At 47.8% G+C, this 17,808-nt stretch overlaps 1 protein-coding gene across 1 annotated transcript in view; it reads right to left on the bottom strand.

Annotated features, from left to right (window-relative positions):
* The window catches only part of SMPD3 (sphingomyelin phosphodiesterase 3), an 82,756-nt gene extending 65,549 nt beyond the window's left edge, over window positions 1-17,207 (bottom strand). Inside the window, exon 1 of the mRNA XM_035024913.1 lies at window positions 16,989-17,207. The gene's annotated coding sequence lies outside the window, so the exon portion shown is untranslated. The remainder of the gene's footprint in view (window positions 1-16,988) is intronic.
* Window positions 17,208-17,808: the final 601 nt, after the last annotated feature.

Genomic DNA, 17,808 nt, shown 5'->3' with positions numbered 1-17,808 from the left:
AAAATGTGGCCCTAGATACCCAAGTGCTTGAGAATCGGACTGGGGCCAGAAGGGCCTCCAGGTCTCACAAGTTGAGGGGGGATGTTAGGGCTTGTGAGTCCCAGGGAAGTTACAATATGTCTGGTTCTGAGAAACTAGGTTCTCAAACAGTTGGGACTTGTCTTTTAGACATTGGTGAGTTCCCATTTATTTGCCACTGATGCTAAAGTAGTCAAGTTTGGGACTAATTTACCTTAAAAAAACAAATAAGCAAAGGTTCTAGGGGCTTTTCCTATTATCACTTCAATTTTAGTCATATGCCTTTGGATGTTTCCTGAGTGGGAGGGGAAAGGATGCGGAAGGAGAGCTGTGTGGTTGGGAACTGTGGGAAATGCAGGAGTTTTCCCCAGAATGACTCACGTCCATCACACACAGCAGTGGGGTCACAGAGGCTAAAAATCACTACTTGGTAGGAGAATAACTGCTAGGTTTACTGAGCTCCTGTTGCAAGACACACTGTACTAGGCACTTTACATAGGGAAGCGTGATTTTCTTTACAACAGTATTTTAAGGTAGGTATGATTCTCTTCCCTTTATTTATGGAGTTGGCAAATTAGGAGAGTTAAGTGACTTGCTAGAGGTGACTTAGCCCTACCTCTTCTCTAGAGCCAGGTGGCTGCATAGTATCTCATGAATCCCTGTTTCCAAAGAGTGGTCTCATGTATGTTTGCCTTTGAAAACAAAAGGGTAACTGGAGAGCAACCCAGACCTAGGAATGCAAGAGAAATTGTATGTAATAATTTTAGAAAGCTCTCTTAAAGTAATTTACTTCCCATAAAGAATAGGTACTTAGAGCTGAGATTGATAAGAATATATGTTTAGGGTTAGTAGTTAAGTTTATTTTGGTCATTTTCAAAAGAAACTGTACCTTAAAATTAACATACCACATCAGTGGGCTAAGAAACTGATCTCATCCTCACTCTTTCTGCTGGTAGATTAAAGACTTGAGGGTATTTACAGACTTTCTGTTCTGCCCCAAAAAGTCAGGAGGCCAGACCAGAAGCTCCTGCCCAGCAAATTTCAGTGGTGGAGCCGGATCTGTCCGCCGAGCCAGGAGCTGGATGTGTGTGGTGGGCAGAAGGGAATTTGAGGGATCCCACGTGAGCGTTCCAGGGGCCAAGGCAGTCTGGGCCTGGTTTTTAAATTTGACTTTGATGTTTTTCTTGATTACGCCACAATCCTAATTCATCGTCCCATACATCAGAGCTGTAGGTTCTGCTTTCAAATGGCATACGGAGAACTATGCTCAAGGTGCTGATTTATCTAATTCTTTCATGGAAACCTTCTTTTACCTCTGACTGTGGATGCTCTACATGCTCTCATCACTACCCCTTGGGGCATCTTTGCTTCACATTCAATCCCTGCGCCTGTGCTCAGAGGGGCTTCACTGACCGTTTCCTCTGCAGGCATGTCCACCATGCCTGCCCCCGCATCTGGATTGACATCCAGTCTGCAGGCTGATGTACACCCTTGAAACTCTGTGGTGAATTTGGAGCTAGAGATGCATTCATGAGGCCCTGGCATATAGAGGGGAGCTGCATCCCTCTCCCAGAGTAGGTGAGGTCAGCAGGGGCATGGGCGGATGGGGAGAAGCAAGGAGACCAGGGTCTGTCTTGGGGAAAACACAGCTGAGCTGTCAGTGGAGGTTGGAAGGCTCATAAAGGCACAGTAGAAGAGATGGGAGTGGAATTGGGAAGATATAGGTGCCCCAGGGTTTTGAGGTGACCAGGTGGGTTTAGAGGGGCCAAGAGCCCCAGGCTGTGTGGGGCCTGCTGGGATTCCTGTCCGCTGTTACTGTTAATTTTTTTTTTTTTTTAAGATTTTATTTATTTATTTGACAGAGAGAGAGAGCACAAGCAGGGGGAGGAGCAGGCAGAGGGAGAGGGAGAAGCAGGCCTCCCGCTGAGCAAGGAGCCCGATGTGGGGCTTGATCCTGGGACCCCAGGATCATGACCTGAGCTGAAGGCAGATGCTTAACTGACTGAGCCAACCAGGCGCCCCCTGTTCTTGTTAATTTTATCCAAATCTTCAAAATCATAAATCCTGTGTGATGGGGATGAGTCTGAAACTATTTTTTTCAGTTCACTTTTTTTAAACTCCTAGAATATTATATGATCATTAAAGAACACTGGGAAGAAAAAGCAGAAAGAAATTTTAAATACCTAATTTCAAACCTTTCTGAACACACCAAATGTCAACCTTTTTGTATATTTTCTTTCAGTGGCTTTTCAGTGGCTTAGGGTTATTAAAGTTGTGATTAGAATTATACTGTATATATAAATCTGTATTCAATTTAACATTTATATCCCAAGTATCAATCTATGATGGTCTTTTAAAACATGGCAAACATCATTCGCACGGGTACAAAGTTCAGCACTCGCCTCAGTCCTCTTCAGAATATTACTCCTTCCGGCTGTTGTACATGTTCTGGCTACTCGATGTCAGGTCAGGTACTGCGAGTAGCATGTAAATTTATGCCCACAACTGTCTTCATCTCGTATTTCCAACAGCGGTGGGTTTCGCCTCAAGTGTCCTGATGCTAAAATCCCGAGTGTACAAATGTTCAGAACAGTTATGCTTTCACAGTTGCTCCTAAGAATATAAAATTGCCCTTTTCATCCTGCCTGATGTTACTTATTGCCTTAAAATTGTGCTTTGTCTTGATATAGCCGCTCATGCTTTTGCTTTTGTTTGCATTTACCTGGTATAGCTTTGCCTACCATGGCGTTGTTTTATTTTACGTGAGTCTCTTGCATTTATTTAATCTGGGAGCCTTTGTCTTGTAACAAGGGAATGTTAAAAACTCACTTTTATTGTCAGAACCATTTTGGGTAGTCTCCTGTCATCTTGTTTTATGTTTTCTGCATTTCCTTTCTTTTCTGACTTTTGCGCCATAGCAGATGATTTCTTTTATCTTCTGCAGTGATTTGAATGGGAGACATCTTGTTTCTCACTCCACTGATCTGCATTCTATTGCCTCCAATGAAGGTTTTTGATTTGTCTCTGTGTTCGGTTTCTAAGCAGCTCTGCTTATCTCAGCCTGGCCCCTTCTCATCTCCTTTTGGTAGAGGCGACATCCTCTGCAGAATGGTTTTAAAGGCCCTCTGTAGTTTTTTCTTTGTTTGCTCACTCTGGGAATGGAGTCCTGCATAGGTACCCAGTGGTGCTTCCTGCAAGATAAAGGGACCATCCAGGCCCCAGCCAGGGGGCAGGTGTGTTTGGAGATGGTGAGGGGGCGAGGCAGGAAGTGTCCTTACCACCGCCTTCGGAAGCCCCCAGGAAGAGGCGCCTGCTGGCTCTTACTGAGAAAAGCAGCCTGAGCAGCCGTGGTCCTAGCTGGCAGGGCTGAGCTCTCTGCAGAGAGATGGTCCCAGGGCTAAAGACCAGAGTGAGAGTGGATGGGGGACTGGAGCTGCCTGGGTCTTGGCTCTGGCCTAGAGACGTGGTTGAGCCTGATAGGCTCTGCATGAAATTTCCTGGGCACATGAATTATTTGAAAAGAGGCTTTTCAAGACTTTTTAAGATTTCAGTGAGGGCTTTTTCAGTGCTTCCATTTGTCTACTCTCTTAACCAGGTATTGCTCTAATTTATATTAAAACTCTATGGGGCAATTAAAAAGCTTTAAACGACTTGCTTAAATTAAACACTCTGTCATTTTTTTCATTTATGCAAGATAGTTGCTCCTCTGTGTCCCCAACACACAGGGGCCTGTTCTGGGGAGGCCTTGCCCCAGCCACACACAGGGGAAAGGCCGGATGGCGCTGGCTGGGGAGGACGGCCTGCCAGGACCGAAGAAGGTCTCCAGAGGGAGACACAGGCCCAGCAAAGATTCTCTTTTCTTTCTTTTTTTCCAGCTTTATTGAGATATTATTGACATATAACATGCAAGTTTAAGGTGTACAACATGAGGATTTGATACGCGAGTATATCGTGAAATAATTACTACGGGGCTTTGTCTTCTTGAAGGGCCTGGAGACAGGGGTGGGGCTGGCCTGCCACCACTGATCCTGCATCTGATCAGGCCAAGGCTTTCCAAACAGTGGCCTCAGGCCTGCCGGAAGGGCACAGGGCAGCGCATACGGGGTTGAGTGAGGGGGCCAGCCTGGCTTCTGCAGAAGGACGGGAAGCCAAATAGTGACTTAGGAGAGCTAGACCACTTCCACTGGACACTAAAGGCTGACACCTCAAAAACGGCAAGTGTCTCCAGCACCAGCATCTCAGCTGATCCTCTGGAATCCCTTGGAACATTTCAGCCAGAATCAAGAGGGTCCAGACAAGCTGGTTCCCAGGAGGCCTTGGGGCTAGGACAAGTCCAGGCCTTGGCCACTGAGATCAAGGTTATCACTCTAATCTCCATGCCACTCTAGGCCCACATGGTCAGGATGGCCACTACCAAGCCCTTGGAGGACCAGAGGGGTAAACTGAGCTCCAGAGGTGTAGATGATATATCCAAGATCACTCTACAGGCCAATCCCAATTCTCTTCAGTGTCTCAAAATATCCACACTTCTATGTGTGTTGGTGTAAACCCTCTGACTCAGGTGTTAACATCTGGGTCAAAAGCGCGTGTGTGTGTGTGACCACACCCCCCTTGCCCCTGTCAGTTAGTCGCTCCTCCTCTGTGCTTCTAGTACTCTCTGCTCATCCCCCCAGCATACCACTTACTTCGCTGCACTGCCATTATCTGTCCGTGTTTGTCCTTGCAGGAGGCAGTACCTAAGGGCGGGGACTTTGTGCTTCTCTTTGTATACAGTAGACACACATGAATTTTGTTAAATGAATGTTGATGAATTCCTAATTCCACTCACTACACATAGGTTACAATGGTTTGGTCCAATTAAACGTGCAATCCTTTTCTGATCCATTAGTGTAAAATTATGTTCTTCTGAAGGTTAGCAACTGAGCAGTTATTTTGCTCAGCATTCTATCCCTGTGGGGAGCCTGGCTGCTTGGACCACACTGCTTCATGGATGCTCCTTGTGGCCGCATGCTCTAATTGCAGGCAAAGCGTCTCAAGAGTGGGTCTTTCAAATGAAGCATGCAAAGGAAAAATATTTTTACTGAGTGTATACCCAACAAGCTTCGGCAACATACCAGCCTCTGCCTCCTTCACCTTCACGCTGCTATACCTCAGACACCACAGCTGGACCTGCTCAGACTTGATGGGAGATAAGGTTGGCAATATAAGGTCCCAGTTTGGCTCACCTGCTGGACTACCTTATTCCAGAGGTGTGAGGAAGCACCTAGAAGGAAGCATCACTGGTGACCATCACAGGTGACCACGTTCATTTGCACATTTCCTACAGTGCACTCCTTGTTCTGTCTTGGAATTGCCTCACCCCTAAGGATAGGCACCGTGTCTCATTTACTTCCATCTCTCCAGTGCCTGGCACAAGGCTTCGCACACAGTAGTGTTAAGGGCGTGAGCAAGCTGTGAACACTTGCTGAGCACCTCCTGTGTGCTACGCCCTGAGCTGGGCGCTGATCATAGGAATGTCAAAAAATGGACCCTTGGGATCAGAATGATCAGGTAAAAGGGACCTGGCTGGTAAAGGTATTCTGAATAACCACGGCTGTACTTTGTGATGCGCAACCACTTGAAAAATCCGTACCTTTATTATTATTATTTTGATTTCCCAATTTGATTTCATCCTTCAGAAGTCACCATTCCACCCTGTTGTGTTCAGTGTTTGACACACATTAATCGTTACTGGGGTCGGTGGCCACAGGAGCCTTTAACATTCTATTACCCAAGTGTTTGTCATTTCTCATTAATGGTATGTTTAAAATCCCCAGGCACTTTTTCCTGGATAACTTGTCAAAATCTCTGTGGCCTTGCCAACCTGTTTGTTTATCCTTCCAGAACTGTGGAGGGCATCTGGAACCCTAGTATGACTTTCTAGAGAAAATATAGTGTGGCACCACGGTCTCTTTTCTTTTCTATCATCTTTCACATCAGAACTCCTTTACTCGTCAAGGGGCTCTCTCGTGGCTGTGAAAGTCCCCTCCCCATTGCCTCACACCCTTCACTGAACTGCAGGGGGCTCTCGGAAGAAGCCCGCACTGTGCCCCTCTCCCTTCCTGCCTTTGTTTTCCATTGTTATCAGAAGTGTAGCCATGGAGAGAAATCTGGTGGTCAGCAGCGACTGCAGCCATTAGAAAAGAGATTTTTCTTCTAATGCCCCTAAGGAGCATGGGGTCTGGTTTCTAGTCCCTGCAGTTTGCAGAGAAACAAGCACAATTAATTCATGATGCCAGAAGTCTGAAAAATTTCATTTTGTGAAATGAGCTCTCCGCAAGGGAGGGGGCGACTGGCTGACAGGTGCTGAATCCAAGAAGAACTATGGGATTTGCAATGACCCTGATTCAGGCCCTCACAGCAGCCACCCTGGCGGGCAGCTACTCAGGCAGGGGTGTCACTGGGAAATCATGGACCAGAGGATAACACTGCCTGCTTCCCAGAACACAGAGAAAAGGACTCCCTGCCCAGTGGGCAAACCTTCTGCCTCCTCCCCCACAGAAAAAGTCCTAAGGTTTTTGCCTGAGTTTGAGCATTGCAGCTGTGTTTGGCATCTGTGTTCCTGGCAGCCCGTGCTGCCTGCCACTCGACACAGGCAGCAGTGCTGGTAGCCGACCTCCCACCCTTCTCCTGCCTAGGGCTTTTGTGAAGACCAAATGAAAGAAAAGGCTGTGCACATTGTTTGGAAAGCAGAGAGCAGGGGTAGGTGTGCTGGCTTGTGGTGCCGTCTGGCCACGCTCTCCTCAAACTCTGGCTTTGGGCACGCTTGGTCACCTGCTCCACACTGCAATCATACGCCCAAATTCAGTGAGCTGCCTCAAATTGGTGCTTTCAGATTTCACATCTTCTCTTTTGCCTATGAACTTTTTTGGTTTTCTAACACTTGTTAGCCTGATATCCAAGGCTTTCCAAACCCTTATTTCTAAACATTTGTTTTCTACTGAAACCCTCTTCTCCATTTCAGGGCCCCCAGAACACATCATTGGCATTCCCAGCCCTGTTCATTTGCTCACAGCTTTTCGCTGCCTTCCCTCTTCTCGGTACTCACTGCTCAGAGCCTCTCCATATCATACCCACTCTTGAAGACCAAGCAGAAGACCTCTACACAAGCTAATCAATGAATCCTCTTGCCCTCTTTCAAAATAACAGTCATTGGGTTCCTGTTGACCTTGAACCAGGGAGGTAGTGATCACAGTGGTTAAGAGAAGGTTTTGCAGTCAAATTGCCTGCATTGGGGTCCTGGTCCCACTTCTTACTGCTTGTGTGACCTTGGGCAAGTTAAAGTACCTGAGCGTTGTTTTCCTCAGCTATAAAATAGGGATAATAATGGTATCTCTTTTATGCATATAAAGTGCTGAGCACAATGCCTGATGGCACTGTGAGCATTCAGTAAAGGAAGGTTAGTATTACTCTTAAGAATTTTCTTCAAGTTGGCTTGTAGTGGCCATAAGAGCCCAGGGAAAGAAGATTTTATTGCCCCAGATAAGAAAAATGAGGCTCAGAAAGGTTAAAGCACTTGCCCGAGGCCACACATTGGTGGTGAAGCTGAGATTCAGATTCAGGTCTGTCTGGCTGGGATCCATAGCTTTAGCCAACTGCCATAGCCAACCCGCCTTAATCAGGCCTCTTGTGCTTACTTCAGCACTTGTTCCTTGGTTCACTCTGCACATTGGCATCTCCCTTCTCCGCAGCCAGACCCTGGGCTCTTGCAGAGCAAGGTTTTTCAAAATGCACTATTCCGTATTTGTTGAGTGAACAAGAGGGAATGGGTGGGGAAAATGCATTTTAAGATCAGAACTTATCCCAAGAGAACTTAATACTGGTACTTAGGTCCCTGGAAGTCACGGGTCTCTCAACAGAATGATGGGTGAGCCTGCCTTCCGGATCTTCCCCACCTCAATCCCCCCACCACACTTTGACCCTGGACATCTGACTATGTTGCTCTCCTGCCAAAATACTTCCAGGGATCCCCACACTTGCCGTGTAACTAGTCTGAGTGTTTTCTCTAGAGTCCAACAAGCTTTGTTAACATAAGTTTTCACTGAGCTTAACATACATTTCTTTGGTCCTGAAAGCAAATTTTTGGAAGAGGAATAGATATTCAAGGACAGCAGCAATGTGTTCCCTAAGAGCTGTGCAGTGAGTGGACCCACGGTCTGCTCTAAGAGCCAGGAGAACATGGTTCTCCTGGGGTTATGGTTTCTAGATTTATGCCCCATTTATTTTTAAAGCAAAGCTGCATGTAAAATGCTCTAAACACTAGGTCAGAATGTCAGAACTTCAGGATAAATATGATGGAGAACAATGCCCATTTTGCTGCTTGCTTTACCATCCCAGGAAAGAAACCTCACATGTGTAAATGGGACAGAGAGAAGAATATGAAAGATTGTATAGAATGCCCAAAGTTACTGAGATCCTACATTTTGGTGTAGACACAATCAGATGAAACTCCTTTCAACCACCTCAGGGACCAAGCAAAGATGGAGAATGTGGTAGTGAAAATGTAGAAAAGATCATGGAGATCCTCATAAAAAAATTCTCTATTAACCAAAAGTTCCCTATTAAAGAACATCTGAAATTCCATTTCATGAAAGCCACCATTTTTAAAGCATCTACTATGTATGAGGTGTTTTATTTGCATTATCTAATTTAGTCCTCACCACAACCTGCAAGAGAGGTGGTGCTAGCTCCATTTTATAGAGGAGAAAACTGACAGTTCATTTTTTTTAAGATTTTATTTTTAAGTAATCTCTACACCCAAAGTGGGGCTTGAACCCACAACCCTAAGATCAAGAGTCACACACTCCACCAACTGAGCCAACCAGGTGCCACGACTATCTTGATCAAGGCCAATGGATGGCAGAGTGGCTTTGACCTCACATACGCCTGACTCCTACCCAAGATCTTTCTCCTAGAGCATAAGGCTTATATTTCCCTGAGAAATCTTGGAGTCAAAGAGACTTAGAGCTCTTGGGTCATCTGTTATAAGTATACTTTGATCATCTTCTTCCTCAACTCATTTAGCAGGGGTCAAGACCTGTGCATAATGCTATTAGCTAATTTGTTTATCCATTGTATGCTTATTTAAATGGCTTGAAATCTTTCCTCAGTATCATTATCTGCCAGAAAACTGGGGCCACATCAAGGTAGTTCATGAGCTTATACTGAGCAAGTATTTTCAATCATGTTTTAACTAGTAGTAAATCTTTTTCTTCATTTATCTGAAAATTGTCTGCTTGTTCTCCTTCCTGTAGCCCCTGTCTTGTAAGATTCTATAAGCCCCTTCTGATAGTAACAATAGCTAATATTAATTGAGCACTCACTATGTACCAGCCACTGTTCTAAGAAATTTGACTCAATCAAGGAAGTAGGCTCTGTTCACCCTCATTTTACAGGTGAGGAAATGGAAGCAGAGATCAATCAACTTGTCCAAGGTCACACAGCCCAAGTGGTAGAGCTAGTATTCATCTCAGGCTGACTGATTATAGAACCTACTTTGCTAAATGCCTTAGTTTTTGTTTGTTTGTTTTTTGTTTTAAAGAATTTATTTATTTGACAGAGATTGACAGAGAGGGAACACAAGCAGGGGGAGTGGGAGAGAGAGAAGCAGGCTTCCCGCAGAGCAGGGAGCCCGATGCGATGCGGGGCTCAATCCCAGGACCCTGGGATCATGACCTGAGCCGAAGGCAGACGCTTAACAACTGAGCCACCCAGGCGCCACTAAATGCCTTAGTTTGTAAAGAACATTTCCTCCTAAGTGAAAGCACTCTAGAACAGTGTTATTCAGTAGAAATATGAGCTATAAATGCAAGCCACATATATAATTATAAATTTTCTAGTAGACATTAAAAAAGTAAAAAGAAACAAGTGAAATTAATTTTAATATATTTTATTTAACCCAACATATCCAAAATATTATTTCAACCTATAATATTCACATTAATGAGCTATTTTATATTTTTTCATACTAATTTTTCAAAATCCGGTATATATTTTATGCTTGCAGTGTATCTCAATTTGAACTAGCCACATTTTGAGTGCTCATTAGCCACATGTGGCTTGGACAACATGGATATAAATGGGCACTCTTCGTATTTCATCTATGATTTTTTTCTATTTCAACTTTAAGTTTTGCATTACGATTAGATCCAAGAAGCCTATGTTAATGAAAACATGCCCTTTGGATAATTTGGTGAGCAGAGCAGTAGTTTAGTACAGTGGAGAGAAGAAGCTTGAGGAATTACTAAAACCTGGGTTCTAATCCTCATTTTTGCCACTATCGGGGCTGTGTATGGCCAGTGGCAACCCTCAATTTCCCTCAGCCTCTTTCCTCATGTTAAAAAAGAGATGATGACAGTTTATGATGATTAAGGTTCTTTCCATTTCTAAAAACTCTGCTCGTCAGGGGTTCTGCATCTGTTTCCACGTTCCACTCAAGATTCCTATGTGACAGAGCTTATTCCAAGTTGAACTACGTTTGCTATGCCCAGCTCTGTGCCTGGCACATTGCAGACACAAGAATATTTGTTGAATGAATGAAAATCCTGTTCTTCTTTGACGGATCCCTGTGTTTCCCAGTTTTTGCCAAAATAACTATAGCAGCCTTAGCAATCAATTACACTTATATTTCCATTCTCACATTGGCACAAAATCTTGATGATCTAAGTTTTCTGAAGGGTCAAAGCCAGAATTAAAAACCATTTCCTGATCCTGTTAGCAAAGGAGATGGTGCTCAGCTGTAGGCATGGCTTCCTAGAGACCCCCACAAATAGCTTTCCTCTTAATACATGCTGTTCCGATGTTGAGGAGAGTTAATTAATGACTCTAAATAAGAAAACAATCAAATCTGTCTGCGGTCATATGAGTCAGAGCAGACCCAGATGGGGAGCCAGGTCCTTGGCCTCCCAGTGCCCTCGGAAAAAGCAATAGCAGCCTTGCTCTGTGCATCGGAGTCCTGCAGAGCCCCAGCCTAGGAGGGGACGGAATTACTCAGAATGGATTGGACACCCAGCCTGATGTGAGGCAATTTCTTTTTTTAAAAGATTTTTTATTCATTTATTTGACACAGAGAGAGCGAGAGAGACAGAGAGCAAGTACAAGCAGGGGGAGCGGCAGGCAGAGGGAGAAGCAGGCTCCCCACAGAGCAGGGAGCCCAATGCAGGGCTCGATCCCAGGACCCTGGGATCATGACCTGAGCTGAAGGCAGCCGCTTAACCGATGGAACCACCCAGGTGCCCCTGTGAGGCATTTTCTTAAAAGGTGAGCCCCCTCCCCCCGCATCTGTGTGTTGTGCAGACTGAGATCGAGAGAGGAGAAAAAGCAAAAGTCTATTCCTCTCTGCTCTCTTTAGATACCTAAACAACAGCTACTGAATGGGGAGTTCTCAGGCACAGGCCTCTTGGCAGAACCAGAGGACATGTGGCCTGAAGCACATCAAGCCCCAAACCTGCCTACCTTCAGGAGTCCTGAAGCCACATATGAAGGCAGAACAGTGGTTATGATGACATGAGGGCAGGAATGTGATAGTTCCCTGAGATTAGCTGTGGCTCACAACAACGAAAACTTTCATTTTGGTGTTAGAGACTTTGCTGTAAAAACGTGAGAGTGGGAATAGGGGAAAGGAGCCTCTTAACAATATCCAAGTGTACTCAGCATTGGAACAGGACTGTAGCAAGTAAAGATAAGCCCTATTTCTTTGGCTCTACATGTACTCTGTGAAATAATATCAGCCTCCTCATTGTTCCCTCATTCTTGCAGATTATTAAAAATAAATTTTGCTGCCATCCAGGCTTGGCTTCTTGTGAAATTGTTCCACTCTGGAAAGAAAACCTTGGGACGCTGGCCATGAGGGTCATTATACTCCCCTTTCTCCTCCTTGGTAATCAAGTACAGGTATCCTTCTGTCAGGATAATATGTAAAGTATTGTGGTAATATCCTTGATGCATTTGAAAGGACTCTTTGAGGCTTATGTCTGAATCTTTGTTGGTCCCCAATCCATTCCTCTAAAATTTGGTTAGCATCTCAGATAGGACAGTTCAAAACTTCAATTTTGCTTCTCCAATAGCAGTAGGAAAAAATCGTGGTAAGAGGAGGCTCTGGAGGGCGCCTGGGTGGCTCAGATGGTTAAGCGTCTGCCTTCAGCTCAGGTCATGATCCCAGGGTCCTGGGATCGAGTCCCACATCGGGCTCCCTGCTAGGCGGGGAGCCTGCTTCTCTCTCTCTCTCTCTCTCTCTGACTCTCATGAATAAATAAATAACATTAAAAAAAAAAGAAGAAAGTGGGCTCAGATCCAATTAAAAAAAAAAAAAAAGAGGAGGCTCTGGAGTTTAAGAGATCCAGGTGGGAATCTAACCTCTGTTCCTTCTGATCTCTGTAATCATGGGCAAGCCCCTTTCCTCTCAAAGCTTCACTTCCTCATCTTGAAAGTGGAAACACCACCACCACCTACCTCATAGGTCTGTGAGGATTAAATACATTCTCACATGTGACAAGCCTGACTCAGAAATTTCCTCTTATTATTAGCTTGTAATTCTTTAAATAGGGTTTGTTTGAAGCGATGCAATAAAAGCCTCTATAGCTCTGTTTCCTCCTATTTCTTTCTGTGATGAGCTTTGGGGAAATCCTCACAGAGGCCGTGGTCATCAGAGCTTGCTTCTACTCCATGCCCTAAATCCTGCCTTCCCACTAGTGGGGTTGAAGCCAGTGCTCCAGAACCTTGGACAGCTCCTTTCCTTTGTGACTGCAGGAAAGGAACAGGAGGGATTTGGGGGATTTTCCCAGAAAGGCTGCATTAGTGCTTGGATTTAGGAATCCCCAGGGCTTCATTCCCACTCCCAGCATGCATGCTATTTTCCTGCATCCTCAGATTCTTCAACATGACCAGTTCTCCTGGAAAAATTCTGAGGAGCATCTCCTCAGAAACTTGTTAACTACACCCATAAGATTTACTAAACCTTCACCTCCTTTCCTTCTCTCCTGTGAACTCCAAGGATTTTTTTGAGCCCAAGAACAGAAACACCACCCACATCTTCCTGTATCTGCTGATATTTAATTTGTTTGGCTTCTGTACAAGGATTAAACATTCTTGATTAACTTCAAGTGAAAGTAATAATGTATGAGCATGAAGAAAGGTTTTACAAGACAAAGAGATTCAGGTATGAATTAAAAGAAACATAAAATAATGTTATTGCCTGTAGGTGATGTTAAGCACCATTCTCTAATCAGAATAAGCAGGTGGTTCAATTTATGAGATAATTTAGCTTTTCACTCTCTAATGCAGAACACAACACACATATGCACACCTTCTGAACAGGCAAGGAAGAGATTAAGTCCTATTTTTACTTTATGATACTGAGTCACATAGTTCAATGCAAATCACATGGATGCCAAAGTAAGAACAATACCAGGTATTTAAATACCTCCTTTCCTTTGAGGAGCTCTAAAGATTTTGTGGCTGTGTGAAATCCCTTCAGAGCAATTCTGGGAGAAGAGACATATGTCACCAGATGAGGATTTAAGACAGAGCATGTTTCATCCATCTCCCCTACTCCCATCAGTAGGTCTGGAAGAACCAGTGTTTGCCAGTTCTTTGCACTTAGTAATAGCCTCCCGAGTCTTGCATTTTCTGGGCCATGTTGTCAACCAGTAAAAGAAGGCTTATCTTTGAAAATATGTTATTGAGTAATAATGAGGAAGAGAGGAAGATAAAGTGTAATAAGAAAGGGGAGTGGGAACATAGTGGGAGAGGAAGAGATAAGAAAGATGCCTAAAACACCCTGAGCTTGATAAATATTTTCCACACATTTTCCTCTTAAGCAGATTTGATGTCCACCCCTGTACAGAAACTTGGACAAAAGCATTTTGGCTCTCTTTAAATACTTCTTCCCCCCTTTAACAACAACAAAAAAAGATTTTATTTATTTAACAGAGAGAGAGAGTGAGAGAGCACAAGCAGGGGGAGCAGCAGAGGGAAAGGGAGAAGCAGGCTCCCGCTAATCAGCGAGCCCGATGTGGGGTTCGATCCCAGGACCCTGGGATCATGACCTGAGCTGAAGGTAGACGCTTAATCGACTGAGACACCCAGGTGTCCCTTTAAATATTTCTATATGGGCAAGGACAGTGGCAGTTGCACTGCTTGAACTAGTTTGAGGGAACTGCCATCAAGAACATCAACCTAGGACCCCAAGGGCAGACAGGGAGCCCCCAAATAAAAGGGTTTGTGGTTTTTACCTAACAATGCCCACACCCACCCTGAACCTCCACACTCCGGGGGAGTGTTAGTTGCAAAATTACTACTTTTCCCAGTAGAGGTCGCTGTGGGTACTGGCAGTGGATACTCGTGGAGACTGGACCAGGCAGGGCTGGGCTGGATGGTGGCTCCACTGTCTGGTAACTGCTCTTCCTGTGGTTCCACTGACAATGGTCTAGCCCCTCATCCTATGGGAAAGGGGTTTCTGGTGGGGATTATCTCAAAGCCACACAACACCTTTGCTATAAAAGTACTATGAAATTGAGGTCACTTTCTGGGAATAGGCATGTCTGGGAGGGCTGTCCTTATCTTCTAGGGGTGTCCACTCATAGTGGTATCTCTGTGTCTCACTCGTGCTCTGAGAGTATACCTTGTATTACTGAGAGGCCACCTGCCACTGACCAGCAACCCCAGACCTATGACCCTTCCAGACATGAAGGCCAAATGGACAAAATTTGCCTTGCCACAAAATCTTGCACCCACATCATAAAGGACTGTGCTGATGAGCGCCCCGAGCCCCACCTGGAAGCCCACGTGGAGGGGTGGGGTGGAATTCTGGGCCCCAGGGCAGCCCATTACAGCAGGATAAGGTTTCTGAAGGATGGGAAGGGCAGGGCAATGGTAACGGATGTTAGGGTCAGACCTGAGACCCCAGAAAGGCTTTAGAGGGCTCCACATACTTGTGAGGTCCTATATTCTAGGCCACACCCAAGCATGCAGGCTAGGCCCAAGGCAGCCTGAAGCTACCTTCACCCTGAGGGCACCCACTGGGACCCTAGGTTATTATGGTGGCTTTAGAGTGGAAGGGGCTTCTACCCTGCCCCCACCGCCAACATCTAAGGTCAGCAGTAAGTGGCTCCTCTTCTCACAGGCTCGCGCAGCCAGATTAACAAGCTCACCGTGACACACATGAACACGAGCACACGCTGGTACATTCACCCAGTCATACACGTTCACACACTCTGACCCACATCATCACCCATGCAAACACACGGTGACACAAACACACTCAAACCCCGGAATCAAACTGGACCTAACATGGTTGATGGGGCGTGGGGACACCATCCAGTCAGGATGCCCCTCCAGACCCTGCCCACTTAGGTCTCCTGAATCTTGGGACCCTCCCCTCCAGGCGGAGCCCCCCTGCCCCACCCCACCGCCGCCTGTCCGTGTCCTCGTGGTCACAGGTCTTGAATGTCCCCCAGAAGGGACCCTGATTACCATCGCACACAGGGCATCCTGGGGTGCTGGGCCGGCGTAGGGGGTGGTGTGCCGGAAAGAAGGGTGCGGGGCATAGTACCCAGCCAGGGCGCAGCCGCCTCCTCCCTCGGGATTTTCCATCCCGGCTCGCGCAGGCCCGAGAGGAGCGAGCGCGCTTTGTCTCCCGCCCGGCTCCTGGCATGTTTCCGCGGAAGCTCTCTGCGCCGCGCCCGGAGCCCCCCCTTCCCTGGCCGCGCCCCCCGCCCAGCGGGTGGCGCAGGCCCGCCAGTGCAGCGACCGCCGCTTTGTCCTACCGAGGATGCTTGGGCCGAGCGCAAAAGCACGGTTCCCGAAGCCGCCGCCGGGCGCCCTGGAAGCAGGTTTCGGTAGCCAGATCTGGGGCGCTCCCCGCGTGAAGCCTACCAGCCTCAAAGGTCTGGAGACTCAGGGGACATCTGCCCCGAGCTTCGGAGTGCTAGAGAAGGGACCCACCCCGTCCCGCCCGCACGTGCCCATCAGCGTCTGGCTCCCTGCCGCGGTGCAGGAGCCGGGTCGCCAGGCGGGGCGGGACGGGGCGGGGCAGGGAGGGTCGTCTCGACTTTTGGCCCCTGGCCTGGATCCAGGTAGAGAGGGCCTATGGTGTAAGGCTCAGAGAGGGAGAGGTCGGGAGGATTCCCTCCACCCCTCTTACTTTCCCCCACCGCACATCCACACCCAGGCCACTCGGACCATAGGCAAGGGACCCTGAGCATGGAGAACCCCCGAGAATCCATCAGTGCCTTCCTGTGCCGGCGACTTCAAACACGGTGGGGAGGGGTCTCCCGGCCTTAGCTCCTCACATCCCAACCCCCCCCCCCGTAACCTAAGCGGATCCAAGTGGGAGGGGGAAGAGTCCCCTGTCTCCATCCCATCCCGTTTTCCTTCTTTACAAAAACCTAGGCTTCAGGAAAGGGGTGGGCACGGAAAGGATCTTCCTGACATCCCAAACAGCCCCTCCTCAATAAGCCCAGGATGGTCTGAGCGGAGGAGGAGGAGTCCCCTGGTCTCATCCATCACACCCAGACTCCCTTTGTAACCTCAAGCAGTACAGGTGTTATGGGGAAGGGTCTCCCTACCTCAGAACCTTTCATCCCATAACACTCCCTCCCATCCTCAATAATCCAAGCAGCCTCGTTTTCAGGCACGGGGTGGGGGAAATCTCCAAGCTCCCCAACGCCCTCTCAGTAGAGATGGGGGGGTCCCTCCAGCCCTTACCCCTCACACTCTCACACTGCCCCTCCACCATAAAACAAAAACTAACACAAGCTGCTCTGACTTCAGGTGCCGGGCCACGGGGAGGCCCTCGAGGAGTCAGTCAGCAGCTCTCCGGGACAGATGGTCTTGAGGGCGGTGAGGAGAGGTCCCATTAACTCCCCAGGCCCCCTCATTTCTCAGTTCATCCCCCCCCCCCATAAAACAAAAGCGAACCCAGCAGCACCGACCTCAAAGAGGAGGGAGGACTGTCAGCGCTCGGCAGCGCGACCAGCTCTTCCGGGCTCCTCACTGCCCCGGCTTTCCCGCGGTGGCTCTCGCGGTGGCAACGGTGGCGGCGGCGGCGGCGGCGACAGCGGCGGCGACCGCGGCTTTCGCGTCCGGAGCCTCCCTCGGACTCAGCACCTGGAGCAGCGAACAGCTCCGCGCCTCATTCCGCTGACTCCGCCCCCCCTGCGCCGCCGTAGCCAATGGCGATCCTGGCCCCGCCCATGAGGCCGCCCATTGGGGGCGCCTTCTCCGCTCTCTTCGGGCCGGCCGGCTGGTTTCTCGGGCTCTCGGTCAAGACCGCATCGCCCAGAGACTGCCGGAGTTTTCCCACAGCCTTCTGGAACTGGTAGTCCTTTAAGAACGCGGAGGGGGCTTATGCCGCAGGGGGTAACCGAAGGTGGACTGCATTTCCCAGGGTGCATGAAGAAACCGAGGCGCTGAGGAGGGCGGGAGGACTGTTTCCATAGCAAAGGCAGCTGGTTGGGGATGGCTGACAGAGAAATGGGGCAGGCCGCGGGACCCTCGGATTGTGCGCGACTTCTGGCAGCCTCTTGCGAGGGCGTTTCGATTTTTTTTTCTCCTCGATACCCACCACGGGACTCTGGGCCTCAGTTTTCCCATCTGAGAAGAAGGGCGTGGATCCGTCCCCCTGCCCACAGTCCGCGGTGATGGAGCAAACCGAGGTCGAGTCGCTTTGGTTTGCCCAACAAAGGTGAGAGAGGACGGAGGAGACCTGTGGCTTCAGAGTGTGGCCTTCTGAACTTTATCCCTTTACATTTA

Source organism: Mirounga leonina, unplaced genomic scaffold (genome assembly GCF_011800145.1).
Source record: "Mirounga leonina isolate KUSES-001 unplaced genomic scaffold, KU_Mleo_1.0 Mir_180, whole genome shotgun sequence".
Lineage (NCBI taxonomy): Eukaryota > Metazoa > Chordata > Mammalia > Carnivora > Phocidae > Mirounga > Mirounga leonina.
The sequence above is the reverse complement of the archived record's forward strand: the minus strand, read 5'-3'. Positions and strand labels throughout refer to the sequence as shown.